We start from the raw sequence: 24680 nt of genomic DNA, 5'->3' as shown, positions 1-24680 counted from the left end.
AAGTCTGTTCCACAGTGTCAGAAACTTGGACTTCTATCTTCTTGCTCCACCATCTGTTGCTTCCATTCTTAGAGTCACTCTCAGTGGGCCAATGTGTCTGCTGGAGCTCCAGCCATTGCAACTGCCTTCCAGAATGCAGGAAGGAGAAAGGGGCAATGAAGGGTGTGACCCCTCTTCTTAAGAATTCTTCCTGTAACTATCACATGATACTTCTGTTTACATCTTTTTTGGCAAAAAATTCAGTCAAATGACCATATCTAACTGGAAGGGAAGCCAGGAAGGATAATCTTTTGGCTAGGTGACAATGTGTTCAGCTAAAAATTGGAGCTTTTGTTTCTAAGGACAAAGGAGAGAATTGATACTGGAAGGCAACTAGTAGTCTTTGCCAAAACTATCTCCCATTTTAGGGATGAGGAAAATGGGCCTAATGTGGCATGCCCAAGAAGGAACTTGGAAAGCATAGAGACAGCAGGGCTTCGAACTCTTTCGAACCGGTTCAGTCATGGCTAATGAAGTAAAACTGGAATAGACCCGAATTTTTAAAATTTAAGCGATCGGGAACTATAAGTGGAATAGGGAAAAATTATAGGTCAAAGCCCTAGAATGGGAAACTCAGAAGACAACAATAAGTCAACAGGAAAGGGAACAGCAACCCTAAAAAACAGCAACCCTAGTGACTGAAATCTCAGAGTGTGGGATGACACTGGAAGACAAAGCCTGCCATCACTCAGGACAGTTTGCATGTCTCCTCCAGGATGGCTAGTGGCTTCAGCTTCTGGCTCAGCATGAGTCCTTAACAGTTTAATGAGTGATCTCCTTCAAACCTAGTTCATTTCCTCCTTTGTTTGCCCAACAAAGGCAGTAATGCTCAAGAAGCTCCACTTCATTCGGGAGTTTAAGTGACTATCCTGCCTACTTCAGCCACGGTAATCTGCTGTACAGTTGTACCATGTCAACTGCTGTTGCTGTTTCCCATCCATTTGACAGCAGCTGTTCTTTCCGTGATGCTAAAGATTTGCACATTTCCATGCCAGCCAGGTTGCACTGTCGTCTCTACAGGTTTTCGGTCATGATCTGCCTGAACTGATCATCCATGTTTACCTGCTCTTAGTTTATGAACATGGCAGTCCCAAACTGTTGGCTGTCCACTTTAGAAGGTTTTCAGACTGCTCCAGGATCATGTAAATCAGCACACATTCAGTTATGAGGAGTGTTGGCAATTCTGTTTTCATTTGGCATTTTTTTAGTTTTTCTTCCAATTCAGGGAAATCTTGCAGATCTGCTCCCATAACGGCATATCAGTTGGAATCCAACATGTGTCCATCTATTTGAAGTGTATTCTCTGAATGCAATTCTACAATGGGTTTTGATAAGGGAGACTTGGATTTGATGTTGTGTATTTTTCTTGTGGCTATCATTGGAAAGCCAACTTTAAAATATTCACTTGGAAGGTGTTCATCCTTTAACTTCCAAAAGTGATATCCATTCTAGCCTCAAGATTTAGAATTTGACAATGACATTCTGTCTTCTGTAGAAATACCTTTATAAGCTGACTGACACCATGGAATTGAGCAAAATATCCTGACGCATGAGATTGGATTATTGCCAGGACTGAGGAGAGCAACACATGTTCAAAGCCATGTGATCAGCTGCCATCTTCGAACAAGACGCTGCTGTCTCCGACTCTGTGCAAAATCCAGTGGGCAAGAGAGTTGGTTGCTAATGCAACGTATATACCACCCTTTCTTGATTTCTAAGAGGGAGACTTAAGTTTCTAGCAGGGCTTTGACCTGTAATTTCTCTTGTTCCAGTTATGGTTTCTGTTCACTAAAATTTAAAAAAATTAAAAAATTTGAGTCTGTTCCAGTGTCACTTGCATGGGTGTGATTGAACCAGGAAGAACCAGTTTGAAGCCTTGAGAGACAGCACAGATTCAAATCTAGACCTGATGATCCCCTGAATCTCTAGTTCACCACACTACCCTTATGTAAACATGTAATTCAGTTGCTATCGAGTTGATTCTGACTCATAATGACCCCATGTGTGTTCAGAGTAGAACTGAATGGTTGTAATATCATGGAAGTAGAGCGACAGGCCTTTCATCTGTGGTGCTCTGGGTGGACTCAAACCTCCAACCTTTCATTTAGTAGCTAATTGGAAACTGCACCACTATGGGGGACTAAGAGCCTTTCAAAGGCCATGATATTAAAGGACATTGTGATATATATGGATAACATCAATGTAAACTATAATTTAAGAGAAATACAGAAATACATATTTTTAGAGGTAAATCTCTGTATATGGAAAATAATGGCACTAGATTAGTGAAAACTGTGAATGGGATGTGACTGCCTGTTGCTTTGGATGTGTTATTAAGACCATGATTCTGTTTGTCAAGCTGCTCTCTCTCTTGTTGAATGGCTTGTCCTCGGTTTTCTTCATTTATCACATCAGTGATGCTCTGCCAGCCTTTTATCCAGTCTAGAGCCATCTGTTTGCCTCTCTTTATTTACATGATAACTTCACCTGATGGCAAGTTAGTGTCTGGGTAGAGAACATTGATCTTTCCTAGACTGAGCTATGTTTTTGTCTGTTTGGTTTAACGACAGTAGGCTAGCCCCTCTGACTGCATTTCTCAGGCAGCAGTGTTGTCTGTAAAGCCCATGCCAAATGTTTGCACCAAGGTGGAGAGCATCCTGCCCTGCACCACTACGGGCTGGCTGTGCTCAGTGGTGCACATGGCAGCAATTGCTTGGCCATCTTCTAGCACGTTATTGGTGCCAATGGAGATGTCTCATCTTTGTGCTTTCAGTGTTCAGCATAGCTCCAGAGCACAGAAGATGTTCTTTGGTTTGTTAAATGAGGGCATGAGTGAATGAATGAATGAATTATTGGATGAAATTCTAGTTAAGTCATGTCCGTATCCTCTATCCCCATGTTGATGGTATAATTGATAGACTTGTGATGGATTGGCAGTAATGGTTTTTGTTGGCACAGTGAGGGAATGCCTTGGGATGGTTTCTCTAGGGAAATGGTTAAAAGGCTGATGATAGTCCTGAACTGGAGCTCAGGGATTAAGAAATCAGGTACTTTCCCACTTCCTAAAGCCCTTCATAGGGCAGGAGGTAGCATGTGGAAGTTTTTCTTCTCAAGAGATCTCAGGGCATGAGTGACTGGAGCAGAGTTTTCTCCTACAGGTTCAGGAGTGGGTGGTTCCAACCCTCACCTCAATGGCAAATTTTCTAAATAAAATCCTGGGGAAAAGAAAAGTTGGCAGAATCCTATGATGGCACAAATCTTATGGATACTAATTAAACTTAGCATTGTTACTTCTGGCAAGGAAATAGACACAAATACTTCTGATGTAGAGTCGTTCCCAAATTGCTGACTCCCAAACTCTCCTGAGAGTTCATGGGTGGGGCAAAAGATTAAGTGCTTGGTTACTAACCGAAAGGTTGGTTGTTCTCATCCACCCAAAGGCACCTCAGAAAAAAAGCCTGGGAGTCTGCTTCCGAAAGATCTGAAATCCCTATGGAGCACAGTTCTACTCTGACACACCTGGGATCTCCATGAGTCAAAATTGACTTGACAGCTACTTTTTTTTTTTTTTTTTTTTGAGAGAAACTGTTCATGAGAGAAAACTGGAAAACTAATCTGTCTCTGAGATTCCAAAGTTTATATAATATGGGAAAGAACTTCCAGAGCCAAAGTTATCCTAGAAGCCCCCTGATGCCCCCTCACTGCTTGGGGGAAATGCTCTGCCTCTGTCCCTCTGTGTCCTCCCCAGGTTGCTTTCCTTGTTCTATAAACGGGATCAAGAGTTTGCTTCATAATTTGTGTTATTCCTAGGGAGCTGAGGGTAGGGAGTCATCTTCCATCCAACTGTGGTCTATTGCCTCAACCATGTATCAGCTACACATCAGGTGGACTGTGGGCATGTTACAGCATCATCATCTTTGATTTCTCTCCTTATCTCTGTTTTCCTTCATTTAGTTTGTTTGGTTTAATGAATGGCATATTGATATCTATGTCAAAAACCAAACCTGTTGCTGTTGCGTCGATCCTGACTCATAGTGACCCTATAGGACAGAGACCCTACCCCATAGGGTTTCCGAGGCTGTAATCTTTACAGAAGCAGACTGCCGTATCTTTTTCCTGGGGAGTGACTGGTGGGTTTAAATTGCCAACCTTTCAGTTAACAGCCAAGTGCATAACCTCTTTGGCACCAGGGCTCCTTTGTGTGCATATACACAAAGTTGTATGTCTAATTCATTTGGTTTAGCTGTCTAATGCCGTGTTTCCAAATGGAATGTGAAAGATAATTCATTGAGATGCAGATAGAAAATATTAGAACCTTTATTTACATTTATTTTTATTTTATCCTTTGAAAAAGTTCTCTTTTTATATGTTTTATGACATATATTTTTATTATATTAGTACTGTAGTGTGTATATGTAATTTATCAATAAATTTATAAGGAAATAAATAATATTGGGAATATATGATTAAAAATACTATTCTAGAGAAAGAATATTGGGCATTTACTTGAGTTTTAATACCACGTTAAAAAACAAAGCCAAACCTATTGCCGTCAAGTTGATTTCAATGCATAGCAACCCAATAGGTCAGAGTAGAACTGCCTCGTAGGGTTTCCAAGGAGTGCCTGGTGGATTCAAACTGCCAGCGTTTGGTTAGCAGCCATAGCTCTTAACCACTGTGCCACCAGTGCCCCAAATATTAGTGTGTATTAACTTTAGTATAGTCACCTTTCAAGGTACTTACTAGTGAAATATTTGCTATATATGGTACACTTCGTTACATATGCATGTGATTTTATGTAAGATTTTTAAATTAAGTGATAAAACATAAAATTGGAAATTCGACTTAAAAAACCAGAGCTAAAACCGGATCGTGACCTAAAAAGAATGTGATTTTTCATGCGTTTATGTTGAAAGTGGGCTAACCTTTGTGGAAACCTGAAAAACCTAATTGTAAAAAGGAACAAGTTTTAATTTTCCTAGGGTCTTGTCCTTGTGTATCCACGTGGTATAATAGTCAATGGTTTCCCAAAGCTTTCAGGGTAAATTTCAAACTCATTCATTTAAGCTACAAAGCCCTCTTTGATCGCCCGTCTCTTTCTGAGTGCATCGTTGGCCTTAATCATGCTCGTCTACTTGCAGTTCTCAGATGGGACCAGCTATTTCTCTTTTCCAGTTATTTATATTTGCTGTTTCCTCTCCTTGCACCTTTCTCCACCTCCCCTTTTCCTCTTGCCTCACCCCTTCCCACTCCAACACTGTCTTCCAACTATTTTTTTTTTTCTTTAACACTCAATATAGTGCCACCTTTTCCAGAAAATGCCTTGATTCCCTCTGTATTCCTATAACACTTTAGGGTGTGTGTGTGTGTATGTATACATATATATATATATATATATATATATACCTTTATCATATTATACTATTGTTTGTACTTCAGGAGTCCTGGTAGTGCAGTGGTTAAGTGTTCAGCTGCTAACCAAAAGGCTGGCAGTTCAAATCCACCAGGTGCTGCTTGGAAACCCTATGGGGCAGTTCTATTCTGCCCCATAGGGTCCCTATGAGTCGAAATTGATTGGATGGCAGTAGGCTGGGTTTTTGGTTTTTCTGTCACCTTGAGCACAAAGGCCATATTTTATTTGGCTTTTTATATCTGTATTGTAAAGTACGGAAACCCTGGTGGCGTAGTTGTTAAGTGCTACAGCTGCTAACCAAAAGGTCAGCAGCTCGAATCTGCCAGGTGCTCCTTGGAAACTCTACGGGGCAGTTCTACTCTGTCCTATAGGGTCACTATGAGTTGGAATCGACTCGACGGCAGTGAGTTGGGTGGGTTATTGTAAAGTACACGGCTTGGCACCTTGTGTTGTTATTGTTAGGTGCCATTGAGTTGATTCCCACTAATAATGATCCCATTGACAGAGTAGAACTGCCCATAGAGTTTTCTAGGCTGTAATCTTTATGGGAGCAAATCGCCAGGTCTTTTTTCCCACAGAGCTGGTGGGTGGATTCAAACCTTCAGCCTTTCATTTAGCAACCATGTGGTTTAGCTAGGCTCCTCACTTGGCACATTATAAACCAAAAAAAAAAAAAAAAAACCCAAAACAAAAAACAAATCTGTTTTCCTCAAGTCGATTCCAGGTCCTAAAAATGCATTGCTGTCCAGTCGATTTTGACTCATAGCGATCGTGTAGGACAGAGTAGAGCTGCCCTATAGAGTTTCCACGGAGTGCTTGGAGAATTTGAACTGCCACCCCTTTGGTTAGAAGCCATAGCACTTAACCACTACACCATAAGTGCTTGAGCGAGTCAATGCAAGAGTGAGATGCAGGTACTGACTAATCAGTCCCTATTAATGTATTTCTGGAAACCCTGGTGGCGAAGTGGTTAAGAGTTCAGCTGCTAACCAAAAGGTCAGCAGTTCGAATCCACCAGGTGCTCCTTGGAAACACCATGGAGCAGTTCTAATCTGTCCTACACGGTTGCTATGAGTCAGAATCGACTCGACAGCCATGGGATTTTTTTTTTTTTTTTTTTTAATTAACGTATTTCTAGGGATTTTGGAAGCTGCGGTGGTGAGAGAGGTGTAACTGCCATACTGAGAATCTTGGAAAACAAGGTTGGGGTCAGTCTCTGAGAACTTTAACAGCTGACTAGGAGGTGCTGACCTCGGCGGGGAGCCCTGGTGGTCTGCCACAGAAACTGGTCCGGGTTCATTCAATAGCAGCACTCATTTAGAAGCCCTGGGCCAGAATGGTACCTTCTGAGAGATGTGTTGCCCACAGGCAAGGATTTGCTCTATGTAAGAGAAAGCGGCATGTTCCTTTCCTTAATGGAGTTCTTTGAACTCTCTTGTTCCCAGGAGGTGCCTCTCATTTCTCCTCTCTCCTGGTGAGCTGGTGGTCTTTCATTCAAGCTACACCTCCACACAGCTTGCCTCTTCCCTCCTCCTTCCTCCTTCCACCTGAGCAGTTGATGGACCTCCTGTGGCTCAGCACCTGAGGAACTGAAGGGCCTGGTGGCTTGCCAATAAGGAGTTTAGAGCTCTCCGGGGATTTACTGCCTACCCAGCCTACAGGCCTCCTGTGGCTTAGCTCTCTAGGTTGTTGACACACCTCCTATGGTTTTAGCGTGTGAGCAGCTTGCAGGATCTTCTGTTTGCTGGGAAATAGTTTTTGAGGTTACCTTTTCCTCATTTGCATAGTGTGGATGCACCTGTTTTTGTTTGTTTTATTTTTTGGTGAAACTATAAAAGGAAGAGTGTAAATGAGAAAACATTGGTACCTGCTTAGCCCATAAGTTATCATTGGGTTAGCACTATACCAGCCACTTTTATGCCTCTGGACCTCAGAAGTAAGGTGTTATTCCAGTTCTAATACATTTAGCATCAAGTTGGGTCCCTTTTAAAATGCACAAAGCTCAACAGACCAGAGTTGTAGGCTCATAGTTGTGTAGGTTGAGTATTCTATAAGGTGATGCTTCCTGGATGTGTTAGTTTTGTAAACTTTTGCCTTTTTCTCCTTTATTTCTGTGAGATAAGACTTGCAAGCATAATTATGGCTTTCCTTTGTGATAGTTAGGGACCCCTTAAGGGTTTGTTTTGGTTTTTCTGTGTCATATTTGGAAAACCAGAGGTTCCCCATGTAACCTAATGGGAAGGCACCCTCAATAAATTATTTATATAGATCTCTTATTGGTATATTGTCATACCACAGATTGGTGGCACCACAGTGCCACTTGCCTCATTGCTGGCTTGTATTTCTCAAAATCTATATTAAGAACAAACAAACAAACAAAAAATCTGTTGCCATAAAGTCGATTCTGACTCATCGCAGTCCTACAGGACAGGGTAGAACTGCCCTACAGGATTTCCAAGGAGCAGCTGGTATATTTGATCAGCCAAATTTTTGGTTAGCAGCTGAGCTCTTAACTGCTGTGCCACCAGAGCTGCATATTACCAGCCAAAACTTTAAACACATTCAGTTAGTAAGCATGCATTCCAATACTGAAAACGCTTGCCGTAAAAAAAAAAAAAAAAAATTAAGGAGAAAAAATGTAGTCAAGAAGGGGTTAGAGCTATGGCATTGGCTACTGGGAAGGGGTCCACATTTTGCTGTTTGGGAAAAAGTTAAGGCCTCAGTCGCAGTATTGGTGAGAAAATTACTTGTGACTGAGGGAATTGGAGAGTTCTTTTAGGCTCCTATAATGTGTACGTGGTGTGTATTCAATGATATCTTGAGAGTATGAATGAATTAAAATGGCTTTTAACACTTCCTAAGTGATCTTAACCATCAGAAAGTGCTACTCCAAGGAAAAGTAGGCGAAGCAAGCTATTGCCTGATTGGTCCCAGTGGAATGGGGAAGGAAATAGTTAAAGAATTTTAAACTGTGAAAAAGGGCTTCCAAATTTTTCTGGGAAAGCAGCAGTTTGCACGGAAATCATGGCTTTTATCAATTAACTATGGTTACGAATCTCTTCCCCAAAGTTGTGTGAAAAATGGGGACTTTCTTTCTTTTTTTCCTCAAGAAAAAAGGAGAACCAGGACCAAAGAGTCTCCAGGTAACGCAGAGGTGGAAGAGACTGCTTGGTTCACTTAAAATAGATTTTATTGATAACATACAGTTCACAACATCATGCTTAATCCAAGCCTAACCCAGAGAGGAAAACTTTAAACATGATTTTTATAAATGCTACTATTCCATCATCTTTTTCATTCTTCTCCCCATTCTACCATTTCCCGTTACAGGCAAATCTATATCACATTCTATTAATTAGGAGCACGGCAAAAGTTTTAGTACCAAGTGCTGCACTTGTCTTTTCAGGATCCCAGATTACTTGAAAGTTCATAGTCAGAAGGCCTGGGTTAAAATCTGACAGTCATAAAGCACAATTAGCAAAAAATGATGCAGGAAATAGCTGTTGTTGTTGTTAGGTGCCATCAAGTAGGTTCTGACTCATAGTGATCCTGTGTACAATAGAACAAAACACTGCCTGGTCCTTTACTTTCCTCACAATCATTGCTATGCTTGAGACTATCCTTGCGGCCACTGTGTCAACATATCATTGAGAGTCTTCTTTTCTTTCACTGACCCTCTAGTTTACCAAGCATGACATCCTTCTCCAGGAACTGGTCCCTCCTGATAACATGTCCAAAGTACATGAGATAAAGTCTCATCATCCTCACTTCGAAGGAGCATTCTGGCTGTACTTCTTCCAAGACACATTTGTTCATTCTTCTGGCATTCCGTGGTATATTCAATATTCTTTTCCAACACCATAATTCAAAGGCATCAGTTCTACTCTGGTCTTCCTTATTCAGTGTCCAGGTTTCACATGCATATGAGGTGATTGAAAATATCATGGCTTGGGTCAGGCACACCTTAGTCCTCAAAGTGACTTTAAACACTTTAAAGGTGTCTTTTGCAGCAGATTTACCCAATGTAATATGTTGTTTAATTTCTTGACTACTGCATCCATGGGCATTGACTGTGGATTCAAGTGAAATGAAATCCTTGACAACTTCAGTATTTTCTGTTTATCATGATGTTGCTTATCAGTGCAGTTGTGAGGATTTTTGTTTTCTTCGTGTTGAGGTGTAATCCATACTGATGACTGTAGTCTCAGATTTTCATCAGGAAATGCTTCAAATCCTCTTCTCTTTCCACAAGCACAGTTGTGTCATCTGCACATCACAGGCTAATCAGTCTTCCTCCAATCCTGATGCCATGTTCTTCTTCATGTAGTCCAACTTCTCAGATTATTTCCTCAGCATACAGATTGAATAAATATGGTGAAAGGATGCAACCCCGATGCACACCTTTCCTGATTTTTAAACCATGCACTATCCCCTAGTTTGGCTTGAGCAACTGCCTCTTGATCTATGTACGGGTTCTTCATGAGCACAATTAAGTGTTCTGGAATTCCTGTTCTTCCCAATATTATCCATAATTTTTTATGATCTACGCAGTCAAATACTGTTGCATAGGCAGTAAAACACAGGTAAACATCTGGTATTCTCTGCTTTCAGCCAAGATCCATCTGACATCAGCAATGATGTCCCTTGTTCCACATCCTCTTCTGAATCCAGCTTGAATTTTTGGCAGTCCCCTGTCGATGTACTGCTGATCATTTTTGAATGATCTTCAGCAGATTTTACTTGTGTGTGATATTAATGATATTGTTTGATAATTTCCACATTCTGTTGTATCACCTTTCTGTTGGAATGGGCACAAATATGGATCTCTTCCAGTTGGTTGACCAAGTAGCTATCTTCCAAATTTCTTGGCATAGCAGAGGTACTCAAATTTATTATTTTTTGAGCTAATAAAAAATTATTGTGTATATAGACAGCCACTGAAGGATATAACACCTTGTGGAGATGTCAGATCCTTCATTTAATAATAGTAACTGTAATAACAGTATAATGATAACAGTAGTTGTTGTTGTTGGGTGCTGTCTAGTCAATTCCAACTCATAACAAGCACATGTGACGGAGTAGAATTGCCCCGTAGAGTTTTCCTGTCTGTAGTCTTTATGGGAGCAAATCTCCAGGTCTTTCTCTCTCAGAACCACTGGGTGGGTTCAAACTATAGACATTTCAGTTAGCAGCCAAGTGCTTAAGCATTGTGCCACCAGGGCTCCTTAATAGTAGTACTTCTAGGAATGATATACCCATTGTTGTAATTAGGTAATAGTATGAGATGTTCAAGTTTTACATGCCAGGCACTGTGTTAATTTTTTTTTTTTTTAATATCGTTGAATCTTCATTCACACAGTGACATTGGCACCCCACTTTAAACACAACCAAAAATGCACTAGCCCTATTTACATCTCATATTTTATAAGTGATGAAAACAAAAATATTTGATGTGCACAAAGAAAGCAGAAATACTCATAACAATTACAGTCCTTGTTTCTGTAACTGGTCATGTGGTCGTAACTGGTATTTAGAACTACCTTCTTCCACCACCCACTTCCGTATTCCCTTTGCCCTCAGCAAGCACTTCAGCTGGTCGTGATTCTTTCCCTGGTGGGGTGACCCAAACCTTCATTCCTGAAGGGTTTGGGCCATTAGCAGTCATGTCAAAATTGGATTGCTGTAGTTTTCCATTGACTTTAATCACAGAGCATGGGAGTACTAAGAGACATCCTAAGGGATCTCCTGCATTCCAGACATACTGTTCTTTACCTCCATTATGTAATATCAGTCTGATTTCCTCTTGGTAATCAGGATCAATCACACCAGCCAGTAAGGTAACTCCCTTCTTTGCTTGTTGATCCAGAGGCATAAGGAGCCCAAAGTAGCCAGGTGGCATTCTTAGCTTCCAGTTCAATGGAATCAGTGATGTGTCTCCAGGTAGGAGCATTCCTCCCTTTGGAACTAAGACCCCTAGACCCACAGAGCATAAGGTCATGGGAACAGGAAGCAAAAATCTCACAAGTGGGTTACTAGGGCTAATAGTGAGTGGTACCACTCACATTTCCATCCCTTGATTCCTGGACGCATGAATCCTGGCTATGGGGGAAACAGCACCGTATACTGGACATTGGTTTAGAACATTTACAGCCTCCTGGAGAACATTGACCCAACCCAGCAAGGTATTGCCACCTAGCTGGCACTGTAATTGTGTCTTTAGGAGGCCATTCCATCGTTCTGTCAAGCCTTCTGCTTCGGGATGATGGGGAACATGGTAAGACGAGTAAATTCCATAAGCACGGGCCCATTGCTACTCTTCATTCACTATGAAGTGAGTCCCTTGATCTGAGGCAATGCTGTGTGGGATACCATGATGGTGAACTAGGCATTCTGTAAATCTGTAAAAATGGTAGTTTTGCTGGAAGCATTACGTACAGGGAAGACAAATCCATATCCACAGTAATTGCCTATTCCAGTAAGAACAAAATGCTGCCCTTTCCATGATGGAATTTGTCCAATATAATCTACTTTCCACTATGTTGCTGGCTGATCACCTCGAGGGATGGTGCTATATCAGGGACTTAGTACTGGTCTCTGCTGCTGGCAGATTGGGCACTCATCAGTGGCTGTAACCAAGTCAGACTTGGTGAGTAGAAGTCCATATTGCTGAGCCCATGCGTAACCTCCTTCCCCGCTACCATGGCCACTTTGTGCATGAGCCCACTGAGCAAAGACGAGCGTAGCTGGGGAAAGAGGATGACTGGTTTCCACAGAATGCGTCATCCTATCCACTTGATTATTATAATACTCCTCTGCTGAGGTCACCCTGTGGTGAGGATTCACATGAGACTCAAATATCTTTGCTTCTTTGGCCCATTCAGAGAGGTCTATCCACATACCTCTTCCCCATACCTCCTTATCTCCAATTTTCCAATCATGTTTCTTCCAAGTCCCCGATCATGTAGCCAAACCATTGACTACAGCCCATGAATCAGTATACAGTTGCACGTCTGGTCATTTCTCCTTCCAAGCAAAGTGAACAACCAGGTGCACTGCTCAAGTTTCTGCCCATTGGGAGGATTCCCCTTCACCACCGTCCTTCAGGGAGGTCCTAGAAAAGGACTGTAGTGCTACCACTGTCCACTTTTGAGTGGTGCCTGCATATCACACAGAACCATCTGTAAATCAGGCTCGAGTTTTCTCTTCCTCAGTCAACTGATCATAAGAAACTCTCCAGGAGACCATAGGTACAGACTGGGAGATGAAAGGTAATGTGACAGGAGTGGAGACCATGGGCATTTGGGCCACTTCCTCATGCAACTTACTTCTGCCTTCAGGTCCTGCTTGGGCCCGATCTCGTATATACCACTTCTATTTAATGATGAAGTATTGCTTTGTACGTCCAACTTTATGATTCTATAGGTCAGATAACAATGATGGGAAGCTCAGGCTGCATGGAGACTTGGTGTCCCATGGTTAAGTATTCGGTTTCTACTAAGGCCCAGTAATCAGCCAAAAGCTGTTTCTCAAAAGGAGAGTAGTTATCTGGAGAGGATGGCAGGCTTTACTCCAAAATCCTAAGGGTCTGCGCTGTGGCCCGGCCAAAAACTCCAAACAACATCTCTATCTGCCACTGCCACTTCAAGCACCATTGGATCAGCTGGATCATATGGCTCAAGGGGCACAGTGGCTTGCGTGGCAGCCTGAACCTGTTGCAGAGCCTTCTTTTGTTCTGGACCCCTCTCAAAACTAGCAGCTTTTTGAGTCACTGGATAAATAGGCTGGAATAGCATACCCAAATGAGGAATATGTTGCCTCCAAAATCCAAGGAGGCCTACTAGGCATTGCGCCTCTTCAGTCGTAGGAGGGGCATTGTGGGAGGGGCCAGATGCAATAACTTATCCTTCACTTTAGAAGGAATATTTTGACATTCCCCACACCATTGGACTCCTAGAAATTTCACCGAGGCAGGAGGCACCTGAACTCCCTTTCAACTGGCTATTCACAGCAGATTCCATCATGGAGGTGATCAAGTTATACCAAATATCATGGAAGTGATCACAACATCATATGACTGCCAAAACACTGAAAATAATGACCTAGCCAAGTTGACCCAGAACCTTAACCATCATAGATGCCAAGGCACATGGAGATCTTCAAGGAACCAGGGAACAGAAGCTGAAGAGACAAGGACCTTCCTTCAGAGCTGACAGAGGGAGAAAGCCTTCCCCTAGAATCGGCACCTTGAATTTGGACTTCTAGCCTCCTAAACCATGAGAAAATAAATTTCTGTTTGTTAAAGCCACCCAAGTGTGGTATTTCTGTTATAGCAGCACTAGATAACTACAACAACCACCTTATGAGGCACTATTATTATCCTCCTATCAGCTGAGGAAACTGGGATTTGGAGATCATAAAGTCGATTGGTGGTGGGGCCATTGGTGTAACTACTGGGGTGCGGGGGTAGGGTGGGAACCACACCAGGTGACACCATCAGAGGGGGTAATGCCAAAATGATTGTCTGTAAAGTTTTTGTACAGTGTTTCAGCAGAAATTGGTTATTTTTTATAAAAACTTCTCTGTAGTTATAACAACAAAAATATTTTTCATAAGCCCAGCTTACATGTATTAATATACTTACAGAGCTAAAACTCTATGCTAATTCACTTTTTGAACCTTCTAATGTGCAACAGTCAAAGCTGTCATTATTACTCAATTGCAGCGATGCTTCAAATCACTGTTGTTTTCATTGCTGCTGGTGTTTTTATAGTTGCTGATTTTGTTAGATTTTCTGGTGTTTTAGCTACAATAGTGTGGTAATTAGCATAGGGGGGTGACAGTATGAGTTACCACACTGGGTGACTGTCATGGATTGAATCGTGTCCCCCAAAATGTTATAGATTGAATTGTGTCACCCCCAAAATATGTGTCAACTTGGTTAGGCCATGATTCCCAGTATTGTGTGGTTGTCCTCCATTTTGTGATTGTAACTTTATGCTAAAGAGGATTAGGGTGGGATTGTAATATTCTTTCTAAGGTCACATCCCTAATCCAGTGTAAAGGGAGTTTCCCTGGGGTGTGGCCTGCACCACCTTTTATTTTATAAGAGATAAAAGGACAGGGAAGCAAGCAGAAGTTGGGAACCTCATACCACCAAACAGCAGTGCCAGGAGCAGAGCGCATCCTTTGGACCCAGGGTTCCTGCACAGAGAAGCTTCTATCCAGGGGAAGATTGTTGAGAAGGACCTTCCTCCAGAGGCCACAGAGACAAAGTCTTCCGCTGGAGCTGATGCCCTGAATTTGGACTTCTAACCTACTAGACTGTGAGAAAATAAATTTCTGTCTGTTAAAGCCATCCTCTGTGGTATTTCTGTTATAGCAGCACAAGGTAACTAAGACAATGTCTTTCTGCAGGGATTGGTTCCTCCTGATAACATGTCCAAAGTATGTGAAAAATCTTACCATTCTCGCTTCTAAGGAGCATTCTGCATTCTGGCTGTTCTTCCAAGACAGATTTTTTTTTCTTTTTTCCTTCTGGCAGTTCATGGTATATTCAATATTCTTAACCAACATCATGGTGTAAATGCATCAATTCTTTTTCGTCTTTCTTATTCATTGTCCAGCTTTTGCATGCATATGAGGTGATTGAAGTTCCCATGGCTTGAGTCAGGCACATCTTAGTTCTCAAAGTGATATCTTTGTTTTTTAAAAGAGTTTAAGTAGGTCTTTTGCACCAGGTTTGGCCAATGCAATAAGTGTTTTGATTTCTTGACTTCTGCTTCCATGAGCATTGATTACGGACCCAAGTAAAATGAATTCCTTGACAACTTCAATCTTTTTTCCATTTGTCATGATGTTGCTTATTGGTCCAGCTGTGAGGATTTTTGTTTTCTTCATATTGAGGTGTAATCTGTTCTGAAGGCTGTGGCCTTTGATCTTCACTAATAAGTGCTTCAAATCCTCTTCACTTTCAGCAAACGAGATTGTGTCTTCTGCATATTGCAAGTAATTATCATGGGGGGTTAACAGGATGAGTTACCATACTGGGTAACAGTCATGGATTGAATTATGTCCCCCCAAAATATGTGTCAACTTGGTTAGGCCATGATTCCGAGTATTGTGTGGTCGTCCTCCATTTTGTGATTGTAATTTTATGCTTAAAAGGATTAGGATGGGATTGTAACACCCTTACTAAGGCTACCTCCCTGATTCAGTGTAAAGTGAGTTTTCCTGGGGTGTAGTCTGCACTACCTTTATCTTACAAGAGATAAAAGGAAAAGGAAGCCAGCAGAGAGCGGGGTGCCTCATACTACCACGAAAATAGTGTTGGGAGCACTGCGCATCTTTGGACCCAAGGTTCTCATGCAAAGAAGCTCCTAGGGGAAGATTGATAACAAGGACCTTCCTTCAGAGCTGAGAAGAGAAAACCTTCCCCTGGAGCCGATGCCCTGAATTTGGACTTGTAGCCTACTAGACTGAGAGAGAGAAAGTCTTCCTCTGGAGACGATGCCCTGAATTTGGACTTGTAGCCTGCTAGACTGTGAGAGAATAAATTTCTCTTTGTTGAAGCCATCCACTTGTAGTATTTCTGTTATAGCAGCACTAGATAACTAAGACAGGGACGCCAACATTTGAACACAGTAGTTTGCCTCCAGAGCTCTTATGTACCAGGCTAAAATGTGTGTATACTTAGCAATAAAAGTTTGGTTTAAGCATTTATATGTGATTTTTACTAAGTTAACAATATATCTTAGAGATACTATTAGATTAGTAAAGAGAAATATACCAAATCCTTTAAAATGGCTGCATAGTATTCCAGAGTAGTAATATACCATGATTTTCCCCAATTTTTCACTTTTACACAAAATACAACAGCAAACATATTTGTGCCTTATTTGTACAAGTGGAAAAATTTCTCCAGGCTGGTTGATTGTGGAAGTGTAGCCCACAGTTTATCTACATTCGAAATCAATCAAGGTTTTTCTTAAAAATGTATAATGTATCTGCAAGAAACAGATAATCATCATGTTATGAAGTTTTTTAGAGCCCAGGGAACAATGGAAAACTTCCCAGTTCATTCACAAGGGTACAGAATTGATTGTAAAACTAGAAAAAGATAAGACAAAGAAAAAAACTAGAGGATAATCTGATTGACATAGATGAGAAGCCCTAGCAAATCATTGTACTTGTGTTTTAGAAGAATCAAAATAATGATTAAATAGGGTTTAATGGTTTTAATGCAAAAATAGTTCTACTTTTGGGGAAAAAAATCCACTCACATAATTCATTAAGGGAGAAAGACATTATATCATTGTTTTAACTAAGGCTGGTTCTTGATCCTGACAAAATTAGAGCTCTCTGTCTACACAAGACTGCACTTAGATGCTCTTTTATAATTATGAGGCAAGCGTTCAGTAGTTCAGTTCTTGAAGGGGCAGAGAAAGGACAATAATTTCACTCTCCCTTTCACTTTATCATATGTAACCGCCATATACGCTACTCTGACTCTCTACTGGAAAGTGGGCTTCTTTAATAGTCCAAACAGTCCAAGGGCCATGGGGGTGAAGGATGAAAGTGTTGAGCATTATAATTGTGTGAGTGAGCAGAGAAAACTATTATTAGGGCAGTGGGCAGAGAAAGAATGCGATAGGGTGAATTGAGGAAGAATAACAGTAACAGCATGTTTGGAACACTGAGGGGCAAATTTTTCTCATGTTTCATAGAAGCATTAAAGCAAAGATATATGAAACATAAGCAGATATTTCAGGCAGGACTTTTGAAGGCATTCCATGTTCTCTTTTCTTTGTGGAAGTAATGCAGTCTCCTTTTTGAATGGGGCACAGAGTTATTTTTATGCCTTACTTGAGGGCAAAAGATGACATTTTTAAACTGATGAAAAGACTAGATTTCAGTGAATGATGTTGGACAATTGTCTACCTGTATGTTAAAAAAAAAAAATCCTGTCATATCACCAAGTCGCGCCATGTCAGCTGACCTACATATTCTTTCTTTCATAGCTCATTCTTTTCATAGAGCAATTAAAGCACTTTGAAGATATCGTTGTATTTTTTCTGTACATAAGACTGAAATTCATTTGATTTTTATTTATTTGTAGATAATTTATTTTAAGCTTTGAAAAATTTTAAGATTTTCTTTTATTCACTGGATGCTTTTGACCTGAGGATATATCTTTCTTCAATACTGATAATTTGTTTCTTTGGTGATTTTTCTACCTTCTGTTTTGTCTATTCTCTTCTTTTGGAATTCCTAACTTGATGGATATTAGGACTTTAGGGTATATTACTATGCTTTATAATCCCTTTTTTAATGTTTTCTATTTTTTACTCTTTTATTTTCTGGAAGAATCTATGAGGATGATTTTCCAGTTCAAACTTCTAGCACTATCCAATAGCAATTTACTCAATCTGTTGATTAAAAACAAAAAGAGAAAGAGAAGACTTTTTTCAATTGCTATATTTCTAATTGTTTCCTTTTTTATGGATGTAGTTTCTAAAGTATCTCTGGAGACATGATTATTTTAGTCTTCTATCTGCTCTGTTGTTTTTAGTTCTTGAGATTATTAAATTGATTATTAACTGTTTCACTTTCATGGTTCTCTGTTTATCTTCATGTTTATAATTCCTCATTTGCCTGTGCATGAATCCTTGTTTCACTTATAAGAAACTTGTCTCTAATTATGATGGAGCAGCAAAATTACAGTAAGGAAAATTCTCTAGAGAGCAGGTAGAGCAGCCATCTATGCAAGGTAGTTTGTTTTATCCAATTATTGTTTTTTAATTGTGCTTTAGGTGAAAGTTTACAGCTCGTTAGTTTCTCATACAAAAATTTATATACACATTGTTATGTCACCCTAGTTGCTATCCCTATAATGTGACAGCACACTCCTCCTTTCCACCTCGGATTTCCCATGTCTGTTCAACCAGCTCCTATCCCTTTTTGCCTTCTCATCTGCCTCTGGACAGGAGCTGCCCATTTAATCTCATGTATCTCAAAAAAAAAAAAAAAATTTTTTTTTTTTTTATCTGCTTGAACTAAGAAGCACACCCTTCACGAGTATCACTTTATGTCCTGTAGTCCAGTCTAATCTTTGTCTGAAGAGTTGGCTTGGGAAATGGTTTTAGTTCTGGGTTAACAGAGAGCCCAGGAGCCATGTCTTCTGAGGTTTCTCCAGTCTCGCTCAGACCATTAAGTCTGGACTTTCTACTAGAATTTGATTTCTGCACCCCATTTTTTCCTGCTCCGTCAGGGACTCTTTGTTGTATTCTCTGTCAAGGTGGTCATTGGTGGTAGCTGGGCACCATCTAGTTCTGGTCTCAGGCTGATGGAGTCTCTGGTTTACATGGCCCTTTCTGTCTCTTGGGCTAATATTTTCTTTGTGTGTTTGATGTTCTTTATTCTCCGTTGCTCCAGGTGGGTTGAGACCAATTGATGTATCTTAGATGGCTGCTCACTAGCTTTTAAGACCCTAGATACCACTCACCAAAGTGGGATGCAGAACATTTTTTTAATTAACTTTATTACGCCAGTTGACACAGATGTCCCCTGAAACCATGGTTTTCAGACCCCTGGCCCTGCTACTCTGTCCCTCCAAGTGTTTGGTTGCGTTCAGGAAACTTCTTAGCTTTTGGTTTAATTCAGTTTTGCTGACTTCCCCTGTATTGTGTATTGTCTTTCCCTTCACCTAAGATAATTCTTGTCTACTATCTAGTTAGTGAATTCCTCTCCTCCTTCCTCCCCACACTTGTACTCATCAAAAAAGATTTCCTTTTGCGTTTAAACCTTTTCTTGAATTCTTATAACAGTGGTCTCATACAATATTTGTCCTTTTACAACTGACTGATTTCACTCAGCATAATGCCTTCCAGATTCATCCATGTTATCAGATATTTTACAGATTCATCCTTTTTCTTTATTGTTGCGTAATATCATTCCATTGTGTGAATATACCATAATTTGTTTATCCGTTTGTCCGTTGATGGAGATCCAGGTTGTTTCCATCTTTTTGCTATTGTGAACAGTGCTGCAGTGAAATGGGTGTGCATATATCTATTCGTGTGACGGGTCTTATTTCTCTAGGATATATTCCAAGGAGTGGGATTGCTGGATCGTATGGTAGTTCTATTCCTAGCTTTTTAAGGAAGCACTAAATCGATTTCCAAAGTGGTTGTACCATTTTACATTCCCACTGTTTGTTGTTAGGTGCCGTCCAGTCGATTCTGACTCGTAGTGACCTTATGTGCAAGAGAATGAAACACTGCCCGGTCCTGTGCCATCCTCACAACTGTTGATATGCTTGTGCCCATTGTTGCAGCCACTGCGTCAATCCATCTCGTTGAAGATCTTCCTCTTTTTTGCTGACCCTCTACTTTACTAAGCATGATGCCCTTCTCCAGTGACTGATCCCTCCAGATAACACGTCCAAAGTATGTGAGATGTAGTCTCGCCATCCTTGCTTCTAAGGAGCATTCTGGTTGTATGTCTTCTGAGACAGATTTGTTCATTCTTTCGGCAGTCCATGGTATATTCGATATTCTTCGCCAACACCACAATTCAAAGGCGTTAGTTCTTCTTTAGTCTTCCTTATTCATTTTCCAGCTTTCGCATGCATATGCGGTGATTGAAAACACCATGGCTTGGGTCGGGTGCACCTTAGTTCTCAAGGTGACATCTTTGCTTTTCAACACTTTAAAGAGGTCTTTTGCAGCTGATTTGCCCAATGCAATGTGTCTTTTGATTTCTTGACTGCTTTTTCCATGGGTGTTGACTGTGGATCCAAGTAAAACAAAATCCTTGGCAATCTTGATCTTTTCTCCGTTTGTAATGATGTTGCTTATTGGTCCAGTTGTGAAGATTTTTGTTTTCTTTATGTTGAGGTGTAATCCGTACTGAAGACTGTGGTCTTTGGTCTTCATCCGTAAGTGCTTCAAGTCCTCTTCACTTTTGCAAGCAAGGTTGTGTCATCTGCATTACACAGGTTGTTGATGATTTTTCCTCTGATCTTGATGCCCCATTCTTCTTCATATAGTCCAGCTTCTCAGATTATTTGCTCAGCATACAGACTGAATAGGTATGGTGAAAGGATACAACCCTGACTCCCACCTTTCCCACCAGCAGTGTATAAGTGTTCCAGTCTCTCCAGAACCTCTCCAACATTTATTATTTTTTGGTTTTTGGATTAATACCAGTCTTGTTGGGATAAGATGGTATCTTATTGTAGTTGATTTACATTTCTCTAATGGCTAATGATTGTGAGCATTTCCTCATATATCTGTTAGCCACCTGAGTGTCTTCATTGGTGAAGTACTCTGTTCATATCCTTTGCCCATTTTTTTTATTGGGTTATTTGTCTTTTTTTGTTGAAGTTTTGAAGCATCTTGTAGATTTTAGAGATTAAATGCTGATTGGATATGTCCTAGCCAATTTTTTTTTCCCCAGTCTGTAGGTTGTCTTTTCACTCTTTTGGTGAAGTCTTTTGATGAGCATACATGTTTGATTTTTAGGAGCTCCCAGTTACCTGCTTTCTCTTCTGGTGTTTGTGCCTTGTTAATTATATTTTGTATTCCGTTTATGCCATGTATTAGGGCTCCTAGCATTGTCCCTATTTTTTTCTCCATGATCTTTATCATTTTAAATTTTATATTTAGGTCTTTGATCCATTTTGAGTTAGTTTTTGTGCAGGGTGTGAGGAGTGGGTCTTGTTTTATTTTTTTGCAGATGGATATCCAGTTATGCCAGTACGATTTGTTAAGGAGACTGTCTTTTCCCCTTTTAATGGACTTTGGGCCTTTGTCAAATATCAGCCGCTCATACGTGCATGGACTTATGTCTGGATTCTCAATTCTGTTCCATTGGTCTGTTTCTGTTGTTGTACCAGTACCAGGCTGTTTTGACTACTGTGGCGGTATAATAGGTTCTAAAAATCGGGTAGTGTGAAGTCTCCCACTTTGTTCTTCTTTTTCAGTAATGCTTTACTTACCTGGGGCTCTTTCCCTGCCACATGAAGCTGGTGGTTTGTTTCTCCATCTCATTAAAAAATGCCCCCCTTTTTTTTAGTTCTTTTTTTGTTTTGTTTTAATGTTGTCATCTTTTATATATTGACTTCTCCGTTTCCCTATTTTCAGCATTTTAGCTTTGATTTATTTTTGTGACTTCTCTGACTGGGTTTGTAACTGGTTGTTCTGTTCTGTGTTCTAGTCTTGTGTTGTTATCTAGTGTTACTAATTTTCTTACCTGAGAACTCACCTTAATATTTCTTGTAGTTTTGGTTTGGTTTTTGCAAATTCCCTAAACTTCTGTTTATCTGGAAATGCCCTAATTTTGCCATCCTATTTGAGAGACAGTTTTGCTGGCTATATAATTCTTGGCTGGCAATTCTTTTCCTTCAAGGCTTTATATATGTCGTGCCATTGCCTTCTTGCCCACATGTTTTCTGCTGAATAGTCTGAGTTTAGTATTACTGACTCTCCTTTGTAGATGACTTTTCATTTATCCCTAGCTGCTGTTAAAATTCTCTCATTGTCTTTGGTTTTGATGAGTTTGATTTCCTCTTGGTGACTTTCTTTTGGGACCTACCTTTTGTGGGGTTCAATGAGCTTCTTGGATAGATATCTTCTTATCTTTCATGGTATCAGGGAAAATTTCTGCCAACAAATCTTTAACAATTCTTTCTATATTTTCTGTTATTCTCCCTGATCTGGTATGCCAATCACTTTAGGTTATTTTATAGAGTGCCACATAATTCTTAGGGTTTCTTCATTTTTTTAAGTTCTTTTATCTGAGTTTTCCTCAAATAATTTGATGTCAAGTGCTCTTCACTCTCACCAATTCTGCTTCTATGACTTTCTATTGAGTTGTCTAATTCTGAAATTTTATTGTTAATATTTTGGATTTCTGTTTGCTGCCTATGTATGGATTTTTACAGGCTGTTAAATTTGTCATTATGTTCTAGTATAACCTTGTTAAGTTCCTCTCTTGCTTTGCCTGTGTGTTCGTTGGCTTGGTCTACGTTTTGCCTGATCTCCTTCCTGATCTTTTGAAGAGCTTGTATATTAATCTTTTGAATTCTACCTTCAATAACTCCAAGACTTTTTCTTCCTCTGGGAGGTTTCTTGGTTCTCTGTTTTGGTCGCCTGCTGAAGCCATCATGGGCAACCTTTTTATGTGATTTGATATTGACTGTTGTCTCTGAGCCATCAATGTTATATTTATTTATTTTATGTTTGCTTACTGTGTCCTAGCTTCTTGTTTCATTTTTTTTTTGATATGCCCAAATAGGCTGGTTGTGTGAGGTAGTTTGATTAATGGTGCCTTTGAAGCTCTCACATCCTGTCTCCAGGTGGCTAGAGCTGTTACTAGGTATGTGAGCCCAGGAGTCCATTTATTTTTTTGTGTGGATTCAGTTCAGGTGTCCAGGTAATCAGTCACCTGGTGTGTGGCACAGGCTGTCATCTACAGTCCTAGATGGGCAGGGGTAATTGGAGTAGGCTCAAGTATCTGGCTGCAGTAGGAGCTCATGTCCTGAGCAAGGCAGGGGGCTGATAGCTGCCCCTATCTGGGTGGAAGGTTTGTCCCTGTTTCCTAGAGCACATAGGTGGGTAGGTTTTGCAGCTGGATTATGGACACCCAGTGTTGCTGGCTGTAAGGACTTGGAAGCACCACTTATTCTTGGACCCATGTTGCAGGTGGCTAGGTGAAGTGGGTGGAGCCACCAGCCCTCAGGCCCCTGATGTGGGTAGGTGAGGATCTGCTTAATGGGCAGGATGGTATCAAATGTGTAATGAATCTGCCTCTCCCCCTTATAGCTGATGCAGTTGAAAATAGGATTCAGGTATACAGTCTGTTGTACAGTGTTAATGAGGGCCTATGCTGTTGAAATGGTCTCACACAGTTCTATATGGGCTGAAAGGGATTCAGTGTCCATGGACCCCTTATGCCTGTGCCTAGGCAATGAGGCTGTGCCTGCCCTGAGTTCCTGGCTTAGGGGAGCTGGCAGATTATTTTTTCCTATTTGTTAATTTGTTCCCTCTCCAAAGCTGGGAGAATGATGCAGAGTGCATGACAGTTCCTACTTCTGGCCCCGGGGGTGCAGCAATCACTGGAGCTGGATTGGGACCCAGAGCAGAGTGGTGAGAGGGCAGGTAAATGGGAAAGAGGTACATCCCAAAGGTGGGGGTGGGGCTTGATCCACGCTATAGGTTAGACGCTTGTACTTACCTTTCGCTGATTTAGCTCCGCTTCTTGCTGGTTCTGGAGGCTTGAGCAGACTCTCAGCCCACTGGTCTCTCCGATGTGGAAAGTACATCCTAAGCACCACTGTTTGCCTCACCCCTCACGTGCCAGCAGATCCAGCCTGCAGGATGCTGGTGCCGGCCATGTTGGTTCTGGCAACTCCTTGGTGCTTCTGAACTGTCTCTCCTTTTGCCTGCCATGCAGTCCAATTCCTCAGCTTTGTCTTTGATGTTTAGGGCCCCAAGATTGTCATACATAATTGATTCACTTGTTTTTTGGGTCTTTGTTGTAAGAGGGACCACAGGAAGTGTCTGACTACTCTGCCATCTTGGCCCTGCCCACATATCCAACTATTAGTATAGCAAGCAAGAACTGATGTCAGAACAATTGAAACATTGTGCCAAACTGTACTTACAGTGGCAGAGTCAAGATTTCCCTGGATTCCCAGATACTTAGTAGTGGGAATCATTTCACAAATATCCACATGTAAAAAGGGCAAAGATGGAGATAAAATTGGAAAACAGCATTATATAACAAGATATAATGTAGGCACATTAGAAATGGGAAGTCAGAAGAGGCAAGCCAATTAAGTAAAGATTCACACCTAACTATTTCATGGCAGTAGAACAAAATTGCAAGTGTGCCAAGGACAGGAAGAAAATTCAAGAAAAAAATCTCACATGTACACAACTAAGATTTTGCCTGTAGCAAACTAAAAAGAAATATATATATATATGCACACGCATATATACGTATCATATATATATATATATAATCGATCTATTTCTATTTCAATGTTATTTAATTTTTTAGTAAACAATACATTTTATAAAGTTCAAAGGACAGAAAAGAATATTAATTGAAAATTCTGCTTTCTCACCTATTTTCCAGCCACGCAATTTCATTTCCTAGAAACAACATTATCTGTCCCTTGAGTATCCTTCCATAGAAATTCTATGCTGCATATACGAAATTAAAA

The 24680-nt window shown here is 40.6% G+C and overlaps 1 protein-coding gene and 1 pseudogene across 1 annotated transcript in view; one reads left to right on the top strand and one right to left on the bottom strand.

Annotated features, from left to right (window-relative positions):
* The window catches only part of PKHD1 (PKHD1 ciliary IPT domain containing fibrocystin/polyductin), a 593425-nt gene that overhangs the window by 345383 nt on the left and 223362 nt on the right, over positions 1–24680 (top strand). The window lies entirely within an intron of this gene.
* Positions 802–23774, bottom strand: LOC126057276 (leucine carboxyl methyltransferase 1-like; annotated as a pseudogene).

This window comes from Elephas maximus, chromosome 1, assembly GCF_024166365.1.
Source record: "Elephas maximus indicus isolate mEleMax1 chromosome 1, mEleMax1 primary haplotype, whole genome shotgun sequence".
NCBI classification, from domain to species: domain Eukaryota; kingdom Metazoa; phylum Chordata; class Mammalia; order Proboscidea; family Elephantidae; genus Elephas; species Elephas maximus.
Note: the sequence above shows the minus strand (reverse complement) of the source record. Positions and strands in the feature narration are given on the sequence as shown.